Source organism: Ammospiza nelsoni, chromosome 5, assembly GCF_027579445.1.
Source record: "Ammospiza nelsoni isolate bAmmNel1 chromosome 5, bAmmNel1.pri, whole genome shotgun sequence".
In the NCBI taxonomy this organism is placed as follows: domain Eukaryota; kingdom Metazoa; phylum Chordata; class Aves; order Passeriformes; family Passerellidae; genus Ammospiza; species Ammospiza nelsoni.
Genome location: NC_080637.1, coordinates 56,695,363 through 56,708,462, shown reverse-complemented (window position 1 = coordinate 56,708,462; position 13,100 = coordinate 56,695,363).

Below are 13,100 nucleotides of genomic sequence, written 5' to 3'. Positions count from 1 at the left end.
AGTTAAAACTGTTGACACTGACCAAAAAATAAAAGAGTTCATAGGACAGAGATGGAAATCCCAGGGTAAATGGCTTCAAATTAGGTAGAAGAGAGAGCAAGGAGTGGGGAAGAGACAACTCCTTTGGACATCTGGCAGTGGGGACAAAATGCCAACCCTCAAACGTGCAGTTTGCATGAGAGTTGATGAATTGGGTGCAAGACAATGACCCGTTGCTGGGCTGGGCAGGTGACAGGATCAACCAGATCTGGAAGACTGACCAAGATTAAGTGTTAGCTGGTGCCAAGGAGCTGCAGGCCACCCACACAGATCAAGTGGGAAAGCGCTAATGGGAAAGACATTTTGGGAGTTAAAAATATAACCAGTTCCTTAATCTGGGAACAGAGCTGTAAAATAACAGCTGGACAGCAAGGCAGAACAAAGTTCTCCTCCATGGTTGAGTGAAAGGTGGTTGAATGGAAAGGCACCGTCTGCTTGATCAGTACAGGCCCTCAGCCAGGATGGCTACGTGTAGAGAAAGGAAGGGCCACATTCCTCTGAGATGGCAGCACAGTTCTGTCCCACAGGCCAGGGCAGCAGTCTTCAAAGTAACAATGAAATATTAGACGTTTTAAAAGGATTTCCCACTATATTGATGTTGTTCCTATAACACAAGCCAAGGAGTAGGAAGGCAGCACATCAAAACACGTTTCCATGCACTTGGGAACAGGCATCTCTTCTGCACCAGACAATGATTTCTACTGTCTGTAAGGGCAATATCTGGACTGCAAGTACACGGGAAAATCTTCCTACAGCACCTGCTCCAAAAGCAGGCAACTGAGAAAGCAGCCTCCATTGCTGATAGTGTTTGAAGGAATTCACAAAACCCAGGGGCATGTCAGATCCTGCAGGGATGAGCACTCCCATTCTGCCCCAGTGTCCAGCTGAACCATTTCCACTGCTCCAAGGACAAAACCTGGCCCCACCATTTAGGACAGCTGCGACCGTCCATGAACCAGCAGTGCCCTGGGGCCGAGAAGGTCAGTGGTCTCCTGGGGGATATTGGGAGGAGAACTGCCAGCAGCTCAGGGAGTGATCCTGCCCCTCTGCCCAGCCCTCCCTGTGTGGCACATCTGCAGTGCTGTGTCCAGTCCTGGGCTCCTCAGCACAGCAGGGACAGGGAGCTCCTGGACTGGGGCCAGTGGAGGCTGCAGAGATGATTCAGGGCCTGGAACATCTCTGGCAGGGAAAGGCTGAGGGAGCTGGGGCTGTCCAGCCTGGAGAGGAGCCCCAGCTGAGAGGGGCCCTCAGCCCTGGGTGTCCCTGTGTGCAGGGAGGGCTCCGAGCAGGGCCCAGGCTCTGCTCCAGGGCCCAGCAATGGCGCCAGAGGAACAGGCAGGGACTGAGGCCAGGAGGTTCCACCTGGGCACGAGGCAGAACTTCTGTCCTGGGCAGTGATGGAGGGCTGAACAGATTGAACAGAGAGGGTGTGGAGTCTCCTCACTGGGGATATTCCAGACCCCTCTGGACACAATCCTGTGCCCTGTGCTGTGGGATGGCGCTGCTGGAGCAGGGAGGTGGGTCCAGCTGCCCCACTGTGGTCCCTTCCAGCCTGAGCAATCCTGGGATTTTGAGACTCTGTGTAGGTAGTGGCTGGCCCAAGACAGAGCACAGACTGAAGTACGCTACAATTCAGGATTGCAGAGCTCTCCTCCATGTCAGTTCAGAAGCACAACCCACACAAGGCAGGCACAATGTAGCCACAACTGTTGCAAGGGGTTAAAATACTCATCTGTCAGCAGCACCTCTGCTTGGGGGTGAGCTCTGCAAACACTCAAACCACCACAGAAAAATCACAGGTCACAAGATCCAGCTCTGGAGCTGAAAACACTCTAAGCACTTCACAAGCATCACATTTTGTAGTAGCATAGGACACAGGCAACTGATTCTGTCTGCATCCCTGCACTCTGCTTTCTGCCAGCTTGGCGTTCTCCACCATTGCTCCTTTTAGATTTTTTTTTTTCCAGACTGTGGTACATGACAAATTAGGAACAGGAACAGCTTCTGCAGTTTTCTGTCTTACAGTCTTAACAGCTCTTCTTAAATCCCCTGCAAAACTTGGAAGAGGCACAAAGCAGAAAATGACTGTCATCTTGTAGTGTAACTGGCTGCTTTATGATGTAATAGCCACTACTCACATTCTTCCCTGGGATAAGCTGCTGGCATTCCAGAAGAAAAGGGTAGATTCCTGAGCTTACGTATGAATTTCCTGCAGGCTAACCACATTCATAGAAAAAGATTCTGTACATCTCCTGCTGTTATATTTTTTGTAGGCAAGCCTGACAGCTCTTTCAATTAAAACTTTTGTTCTCTGATGGAAATCAGGCTTCCAAATTCACTTCCTTTTCTTGCAAATACTACTATTTATTATTTCAAATTTATTATTTCACTATATTCATTATCACAGTATCATTACATAATACTCTCCAGGAACTAGTTTTAAACCATTCAGTGGCATCCAGATTTTTAGCTGACATAATATGGAATGTATCAAGGGTGTCAACATATAGTGCTGCTGTTTAGTGATTCAGTGCATGACAGAGGTCTGAGAAATAATATTTTTTTTGACACATCACATTTCCTTCACCTACTGTGCCTCTTACTACCTTCAGCTAATACCTCTGCCTTATATTTTCAAATCCAAGACTATTGCAAAATGAATTTTATTTATGCAATAAACAGAGCACCTGTCTGGCACCTGTTTAAAGCATTTACCACTGACAGTGAAGCTGCCTGGGCTACAGAGAAAAACAAAAATACCCCTTCAGACTGCAAAATAAAGAGCCTTCAGAAGTCTCCTTAATCAGTGTACTCTGGCAAAGTGCTGCATCCTGGAACAGACCCTGCTCTTCAGTAAAAAAGAATAGAGAATTTTTCAAAGCTATGGACATTCATACCACAAACAACGTGTTACAGCATTTTTACCATGATCAAACACAAAAGAAAAGACAGACTTACCTCTGGTGAGGCTTTTTGTGAACTGCAGAGGTGGAAGGAGAGGCATCTGGAAAAGCAGGACAGGGACTAACCAGAACAGGCACCCAACAGTCAGCACTTGCAAAATGGCTACGGGAAGACTTGAGCCGTTCAGCCCTGCAAGACTTAAAGGGACAGATTTCCACAAGCACACTGGGACAAAAGCCTCTTGAAGAACACAATTCCCCACTGGGAGAAGGCAGGCCCTGGTATTGGAAATACTGAAGCATGTCTTTAAGCATGTGGACTTGAGTCTGTGCAGCTCAGCACAAGCCTGCAGGACTCGATTTACTGACGTGAACAAAGTTACCCAGGGAGGGCATGCTCTAGGGGAGTACTTGTTACAGCTCCATCACAGGAGTGAGGTTCCATCACTGCTGAGTTACTCTGAAGGGTGCTAAGACACATTCCAGAAGTCCAGAAAGGAAAGAAAATAAAATAATCAAAATGCACCCTAAAAAAATGAATCAAGTTGTTGCAACAAACACTACTCATGTATTCACCCTGATATTTGTAGTTTGTTTTTTCAGCATGATACCCACAATAGCTGCCCATCTAATTGAAACATTTCAAAAGCACTTTAAACTCTCAAAACAACTGAAAATAACTCCAGTTACAGATTTACAGCTCCCGTCTCCTCTATGGCAAATTACTGTGTCAAATATTTTACAGTGAGAGCAGAAACACCCCAATGACAGGGCACAGGAGACTGTGAAGACACCAAATCAACATCAGTGGGATTCAAAGGAGCTTCCCCTTAGCTTTGCTGCCCAAGATTGTCACAGCATGGCTGCATAGGACAACTGGAGCCTCTATGTTGTCCCCAGACCTTTGTCCACCACAAAGGCCCCCAAAACAACACATATGATGAACCTTTTTCATCATGAGAGGTGGCATCATGACTTTGGGACAGTCAGGAGGGGATTTCTGCAGTTGTGGGATATGAATAGGCAACACATTTGGGCTCAGATTTGGTCTGAAGCAGCTCTTCTGCATCTTCTGCATCATAGAACCATAGAATCACAGAATCATAGAGCCATAGAATCATAAAATCATGGAGTGGTTTGGGTTGGAAGGGACCTTAATGATCATCTTGTTCCAACCTACCGGGAAAAAAAAAAGGTATTATGTTGCTGATGGGATTTATTTGCTCATATTGGATCATATAACTAGTTAAATGCTGAAAGAATTGAAACCCTGGTGTTTTTTTTCATATTTTCCCCTGTGATTAGGAGATACCTATAGCTGTTTTACCAATGCCATAATTTTCCTCCTGACACTGAGGTTACTCTATGCTCTGCTCATTATTCCACAAATATGAAATCAACATTAGGGTCAATATTGGAAATATTTTACTTTGTAAAACTTCATTAAATTCATATCACCAGATAAACCCTTGTGTATGCAATAACTTGGACTTGCATACAACCCATAAACTACTCATCTTTGATTGCCTCCAGACACAGGAGGCTGTGACCCTCTCAAACATCTTAGCACCAGAGGAATTGCTCTGCAGGTTTCATCTGCTGCAGGATGTTTCAGGAAATGTGGTGGAGGGTTTTTTTCCACTAACTGAAGTGTTTTGAAAATGTCATGAGACTCATTCTGCTCCTGCTCTAAGCACTAATTTGTTCTGTGCCAGTCATCTCAGTGAGGGTGACACCAGACCCCAGTTCCCCCTGCTTAGCTGAAGTAGTTCCCACTCCATGTTTTGTGGGGCTTGTAGCTTTTTTACAGTGTAAATGTGTAATTATGTATATGTATATTTTATATTTTTTGTATATGTATATTTTTACAGTGTTAATATGTAATTATGTATATATTACATTAATGTAATCATGACTGATTACATGCTATTGACATGCCATGGAAGTTTTCCAAGGGCAACTTAACATTGGGTTCTTAATGAATATCTGGGCCTGAATCTGATTTTTCTCATACTACATTCACACTGGAGCAGCAGCAATATTGGAGTGAGATTAGAAAGGATCTATGGGCTGAATCCTACACCCAAATACAACGACAAGGAAAATCAGGTGGAGTGATGGATGTTGAACATATGGCAGCTGGAACCCAAATTTTGCATTTAATATTACGCATTTCAAACATTACTAAGAGAGTAAGCATTCATGGATTTGGCAATCAATAATGGGGCTAAGTTTATAATCTCAAGACTTAATAATAGAAATGCAAAGGTAATAATTTAAGGGGACTTCTTTATACCCTGCCATTAAAACAAATGTTCCTTGTAAGGCATTAGTACAAGTGGGAAGAAATTACCATGCAGAGATAAGAAAATCAGACAGGAAATGTTCCAATGATTGTTTTAAAGATCTCTAGGTGAGGTAGCAGATAAACAGGGCTATGGAACTTCTGAGAGTTTGAAACCTTTTGCTTTCTGAGCCAGACTGCTCTTTCCACAGACACACTCCTTAAAAAATTAGGTACCAAAAGATTTATTGGTTGGAAAGGGAAAAAGTTTTAAAATAGTTTTCTTCATTTCTTTAACATGAAGCAACTCACAGTGTGTGTGTGTCCCTGTATATAAGGGCAGATTAAGATTATTCCATGCTTTGACAGAACAGTCCCTTTATAGCCTGCTTTAAAGTTTGGTTTAATTGTGTAAAATCTGGATTTTTGCTCCCTTCAATATGTGGAGACAATCTGGATCTTTTATTGTATTGGAGCTTAAAAATTCATCTTTTTTCTGTATCAAATGCTGTCATATTCCACATTAGGTGATGTACCCCACACACAATAATGATCCCTGGTGTTCAACTTCCTGCAGGCAGGGATGTGTCGAACAAGGCTCTGCACACAATGGAAGAGCTCTTTAGTGTACAGTTGTCTAGCTTAGATGATGTGAAATTGCCTCTTCACGGATTTACAGAGGAAAATAGGTTTCTGCAAAGGCTGATGGCTGAAAAGCAGCATGATAAGGAAGGCGATAAAGTAGCTGGCAGCAGAAACCTGTAGTATTTGTGAAAGGAAAAGCAAGGGAGCAAAAGAAGCAGCCCCGATGGAGGAAAAAATAGGCTAAAGAAGAGATTTCCTGTCTAGTGAAAACAATAGTCACTTGCTTGAGAAAGCAGAGAAGAGCAGACAACAACAGGAGTAATGTTTCCAGGGGTTCTCATAGAAATGGAACATAAGAGTTTTCTTTGGCAAATGAATTTGCTGCAAGAGCCAAATCTCTTCAAAAACAGCTTATCCTTTGGTAGCTGTCTTTTGCTTAAACACCCTCAAAAAAGCATCTGTAAAGCACTGTGAGGCATGAAGCCATTCCAAGCGCAATCAGTTAGATAAGGCAGCATCCATTCTGGCCCGGCCACTTGTTCTAACAAACTTGGTCATTCCAAGCTTTGTGCAGGAGAAACTCCTGCCTGCCTCCTGAAGAGCAGGGCATCATGGATTGGCTGTTCACCCACAGCCCAAGAGCTCAGCCCAGCTGCAAAGCCCAAAGGAAAAGTCCTGCTCTCAGATCTGCAGGGCTGACCTCAGAGCCCTACGTCTATGAATGCTGGGAAAAAGGAAGAAAGCAGCAGGTGAAGAAGCAGCAGTTCCCCACAAGCACGTGCATGCTGCGCCTGATGTTTGGTGGGAGGAGGGAAGAGGCTGAGGTACAAGAAAACATCATTCTCTAGAGTTTCGTTCCACAAGAAAGAGTTTACCTTCACAGGCATACATCAAAATTCCCAGATAACTGCATTTTAAATCCATCCCTTAGAATGATCTGATAGAAATTAGTGAATGGCACAGAGCTGATGCACTGCTGGATCTGTTCTTGTTTGGCAGCTTCCAGCCACACATGCAATTACAAAAATTCAAGTCCACTTGAGGCCTGGACATTGGTTTGCCAATTTGGCACCAGCCTCCCTGCTGTCAGGTCTTAGTTGACAAATAGTCTCAGTTTTGGACTGACTCAAACATTTTCTCTCTCATATGTTTTAAATAAATTAGGAAAGGCACATTCAACAACAACAAAAAATATACCAGAATAGTTTCATTATTACCTAAATGGATTGTAGTCAGAATCATGTATTCTATTTAATCCAAGACTAAGGTATGATTTCAAGAACAGAGGTGGGTAAAAACAAGAGTCATTTGAACCAAGATTCTAAGGCTCTGCTTATAAGAAAACCTAGGCAAGTGTTTAGCTTCTCACTGCTCATGGGTTTGAAATGATATCTGGAGATCTGATAGAGTACAAGCCCTCACTTTTTACTTGAAATGGAATTTAATAAAAATCATATAGAATCATCATAGAGTCACAAAATGGTTTGATTGGATAGGACCTTAAAGATCATCTTGTTCCAGTCCCCTTGGGCAGGGACACCTTCCACTATCCCAGGTTGCTCAAAGTCTCTTCCAACCTGGCCTTAGACATTTCCAGGGATGGGGCAGCCACAGCTGCCCTGGCAATCTGTGTCAGGGCCTCATCACCTGCACAGGGAGCAATTTCTTCCTATTATATAATTACACTCCGCTCTCTGTCAGTTTGAAGCCATTCCCCCTTGTCCTGTCACTCCAGGCCCTTGTCAATAGTCTCTCTCCAAAATTAAATACATCGTTTTGGGAGGAATCCTATAGCCCCATAATGAGTGGAAGACGTTTTCTTATAAAACATGGACAATAAATAGCAATCTCTGTATTTTCACAAGTATTATACATTTCTATGAAATGGAGATGTGTGAAATTAGTTCTACTATTTTGTAAGTTATCATTTTGAGTCTGTTTTATTTCCCCTCTTTTGTCTTAGTCTTGTTCGTCTCTGTTATAAGGATTTTTTTTTCAAATATGAAACAAAAGGATTTATGCTTTCTTTAAGGATGGAATTCCACAGAAGCTTGACATTTATTGTAAGGCGGGCTAGGAGTTCACCTGGAGTTTATTTCTTTATATAAATTTAGATATGCCTGGCATTTCATGGGAAAAGGCTGGTGGTTTCCTGTCAGATAGGCCAGGGAGCCAGCATAGGATCATCTCCCCTCAGAAAGGCCACTTTTCTGCCTCCATGTGTTCCCACTTTGCCCATTCCAACTCTCAGCAATCCACTTCAAATCCTCTTCCCCATTTCCCAGGGGATTTATAAAACTACTATAATCACACATGACCTTTGCTTTTGGATACCCCTGTTTCCAGGGCATGACATGGTTTTGGTGGCTATTAACAGTGTGATTGGAATGACTCCCTGTAACATCATTGTGGACAGGTTTATTTGTTCAGCACAGCAAGTGAGCGTTCAGCTCCTTCTGATTGTGCTCAGAACTGCCAAAATCATTCCAAAAATAACAGAGGTCCTAAGCATCCATAGATGCTTCAGTTTTAAGGTGAAGTTACTCTGTCAAGGCTTTCAATCAGAGATCTGCTTAATATCCTTTGCTTTCTGCCTTTTGGGAGTCAAAACAAAAATTTTGGGCTGAGAAGCAAAACATGAGTGTGTAAATCTTGGATGACCAGGACAGTTCCAGACAGCTTGGAAGTCAATGGAAAAACTCGCCCTGACTTTGGTAAGATAGAGCTGAAGCTGCAAGCCAAGGAAGAGCACAAAGGACTGCCATGACAGTTCCTGCCTTCAGAGATTATAAAGGCAGTTTTGTAGGGCTTTTGGCTGTCCTGCTTCATTTAAGAGTCTATATTTGGCAGTGGAAAAGAGCCCTATTTAGAGAATTTTGTAAACAATGTTTGTTATACGCAATGAATATTTTCCATCACCTACATATAGTTATCTGAAGCTCTGATATGTTCAGGTCAAGAGACAAGAAGTAATTTAATTTTCCTTAGGTTTCATGCCACATTGAGCTGTTTTAACTGACCATGGAGACGCAGTTGTACTCTGTGAGCCATTTTAATGTGTGTATCCCTAGAGTACTTTTGGGCATATCTGATTTACCAGGGTCACATTATTCATCATCAAATAGCTCCAGGCACTCTGAGGGACAACCTTTGCAATTCCACATCTCAAATGAGCTGGGTACAGCCTCATGAGTTGCTGATTCTCTGTTAGGAAAGGCAACACAGGGACAGCCACACAGGCTGTAAACTTTTGGAATACACAATGCTTCTCTTCTATTCAGTAGTAGCACTTTAAACCTCAGAGTCCAAACTAAAATCCAGGGTATAAGGCACTCCACAAACATAAAACTTAGATTTATTAAATGGAAAAGACTCAAGGTGGCAGCAAAGTAAATAAACATTTTCACACCATTTTATTGTATTATGAAACTCATTGTGTAAGGTATCACTGAGGCAAAAATCAAATGTATTCAGATAATAAAACCATTCATAGGGACCTTTCTTTCCATCCAGTAACTCATGAAGTACATAGAGATTTCAACCAGGATGTGAAAATACAACATTACTGCTCTCCTGTTCCTTACTCCTCTTCCCACCCTGAAAGTATCCCACTGGAAGGGCCACATGCAACAGGGTCAGAGCAATGAGGAGAGGAGGCACTGAAGGGAAAATGGTGTTACTCTTCTTCTACTCTTCAGAAGAACCATTATTTACCAATCAGTAACTAATAAAACAATGTTGTGAGCCACAGAGAGTGACAACACATTTTTACAGCATCATAGAAAACACAGTGTTGGAAGGATCCTTGAATTTCAGGTCCTGGCCCTACACAGGACACCTGAGGGATACAGGTGGGGAGTATCTCCTGAAGCAGAGAATCTTAAGATTTTTTTTGAAGTCAAATGCTCCAGGTGCTAAACACACCATGGCAGCTTCCAAACAGCAAAATGCATTTGAATTTTTCCTCTCATCCTTTACCTGTCCTGCTTTTCAAGACAAGTTTTTTGAGACTTTCTAATGCTGAGTCTCTTTGGTGATCTGCACCTGAATCACTGGAATTTCAGGGATTATGGAATTGCATCATTTGGAGACTTCTATTAAAAGTAAATTGTATTATTATTGCATTGTTTGCTAAGGCCAAAGATATTCAGTTAGCCAATAAAGCAGTAATTTCAGGCACAGTGACCTGTGATGCTGAATCTCCTCTGTCACATTCAAGGCCCAACTATGGCAAACACTTTCAAGGAGAAATTCAGGATGTTTTTGTTTCTTCCTAATTCTTCTCCATGTGTTGCTCCGGGCATTGCGTCAGGATTGGCTATTTCCTGTCTTGCCTAACTGTGGGGTTTTAAGGTTTACTTAAGGACATGCTGACCAGTTAGAAAAGATTGAGTTAAATTTTGTCAAGGTGCCCAGAGTCTTCCAGAGCAGTGGGTGCTGGGAGGGCGGCAGAGAAAGGGACACTTATTATTTGCACGTGCACTCACACAGCTCCTCTCTGTCGTGCCTCCCTTCAATCTTTCATGTCTGAAATGGGCACACGTTTTCCTGGGATTAACTCAGATCCTTTGGACGTGAGGCTTTGGGGTGGGCAAATAACCTGGGCTGAAAACATCACTGAGCTGTCAACCATGTGTAAACATGGAGGATCTCACCACTGGCTTGGATGATCGCAAATTTATCCTGAATTCTCTGCATCTTGCAGGTAGTTCTTGGGAACTATCCATTGCTCCCACAAGTGAACTGTCCAACCTCCTGGACTTGTCTAGGGATCAGAAATGTGCTGTACTTTTCCTGCAGCATCAAGCAGTCAGAGCAGACTCTTGCCTAAGGATGCACACAGATCCATCTACATCAAACTTCCAGAACAGCACACTTTAAATATAATAATGGTCACCTCAGTGGGATCCTGGGACAATCACCAGGATCACAGAATTGTCTCTGGCATGAGCTGGTGTGGCATAGAAAAAGTAAAGGCAATCAAACTGCAATTTCTTGTAAAGGCTGAATATGAATCTCTGACCACCTGGAAGAGACAATAATGAATCCTCTTGAAATCTTGGCCAAGGCAGTGCATTGAGGCAAGGGGGACATGCCTGCCTCATTCTTCTCAGCACAGGGAAGTAAACTTCATTATTTTTCCTCTAGAAATTGTAGTGGAAACACCCCGAATTACTACTTCTAGCTCATGCCTTCAGCAGGTGAAAAGCAGCAGTAATGGGAGCAGCAAAGTGGGAGTGAATTTCTGATAGAGCAGTGACAAGATGGATGAACTTTTCCCAGTCACGTTTTACCTCCTAGGTCAGTTCCCCACCCATGAAGTGGGAAGAGGATGATGTACAATTGAGAAGAGCTGTGGTAGATTTGACCATGGCTACATGGCTGCTGAGGACAGGACCTGACAAAAGCATCAGCTGATCCTTTGGAAGCCATTTCTCACCCTCTCCAAAAAAAGACATCAAGACAGATAAGAAACTCCTACTTCCCTTAATCAGGCAATTCAGTGACACTCAAAATTCTTTAACACTGAGAAGGGCTGTAGCTCTGGACAGGTTTAAAAGAAAGATGAAAGCAGGCACAGCCACATGGAAACACAAATGACATCCGTTCAGAATTAGCTCTGCCCCTTTTATCTTCCTAAGAAGCCACTCTGAACTCCAACCTTTGGATTCCCTCGAGGCATTAGCTTTTCATTAGTAATGAATGGCTGATCGCATTATGACAGACAAATGATGGGTAGCCGGAGAGTTTACCAACATGCCTTGTACTCCCACAGTCACTGAGGGGGAGGTCTAATGAGCAAATAACCTGCTGCAACTTTCTACATATTTCCTGTAATTGAGAACTCTTCTGTACTTTGTCTGGAATGCAGATGCCTGTCAGTCACAGGGTCATAAATAGGATTAGGGGCTGTTTCTGAAAAGGCAGGCAACCAGCTTTGGATGCTCAGTTGAAAATACAGATGTTTTCTAGCTGCATGACTGTTAGGCAGTGGGATCTCCATGTCTGTTTAAGCAGGCTTGGCTGATGGCTCTGCCCTGAGGCCCCAGGCTCGCAATGGGTGCAAATCCTATTAGGAGTGCAGATCCCTACTAATTTTTGCCATTGCAATCAGCTGCAAGATACAGGATTAAAAACACCCTCAGAAATCTGATAAAATAATACAGTCTTTGAGAATTTTCACCTCCTCCATCCCAACTATAGCCGCTGTGCATGACAGAAATGTCTGAAAAAATAAAATTTACTAATATTTAGTTATATTTCTTAGTGCCACTGATCAATACATTCATTTCACCAGTGCAGTTAAAAAAAGAAAGCTTACTGAAAAAAGGAGGCATTCTGGTTTGAAGTTTTGTGTGTGCATTTAGGGATATTTTTGTTTGTTTGGATTTTTTTTTTGTTTATTTTTGATGCAGAGTATAATTACAGGCTGAATTGCTTGTGCAGAGACTGTAAAACTTGTATAAGTTTTGCCAAACACTTACGGTAACCAGTAGGCTCTGCCTCTCAGCTTTGCTGTTTTTCTGCTTGTCCCTTCACTTCCACATTTATAATAGAACTTATTTCTCTTGTCAGTAGAAGCTGTTCCTCCTGTCAGGAAATCTTGTTTTAGGGATATCATGAAAGAGCTTTAAGATGCCCATCAGGATGATGGCCTGGTGAACCACTTCATAAACATGCAGAAACAATGCTTCCCCCAAAAAGCATTTCCAGCCTCAACAGCCAGGATACAAGAAGCGTAACTAGGATGGGAGCTGCTGCAGTGAGGCAACTTCCTCAAGGTCACAGAGGAGATCAGACCAGGAATAAAACCTTCACCTCCCACGCCTCTCTGCTGGGCTTGACTTTTCTTTAGTATAAAGAAACCAGTGTTGAAGTTTATTGGTTTCATCCAATGCAAATTCCACTGGATTTCACCATAATGGAGGTATAGAGAGGGGAGAGATCCAGTTGAATCACTTTACCAAAGTCTGCAAAACCTTTGCATGGAATGCAGCTGAGTATAAAACCACCAATTTCAGCAGCTTTGTCAGGATATGCAAACCAGGTGGAAGTTTATGTATTACATGATTAAATGTGCTCTAGATAAGCAGGGAGCCATCACCAAAATCACCCAAAGCAATGATGAGAGAGGTCATTGTCTCCCATTCATCTCTGCTAAGGTCACAAAAGCCTCCACGAAGATAAGAGGATGTGGTCAGTGCCCTGAGAGGCAGACACTCTAATTGCAGCCAGAACAAAAGGCCAGGGGATAAAGCACGAGGCAGGGTAAGGGACTGACACCGGGT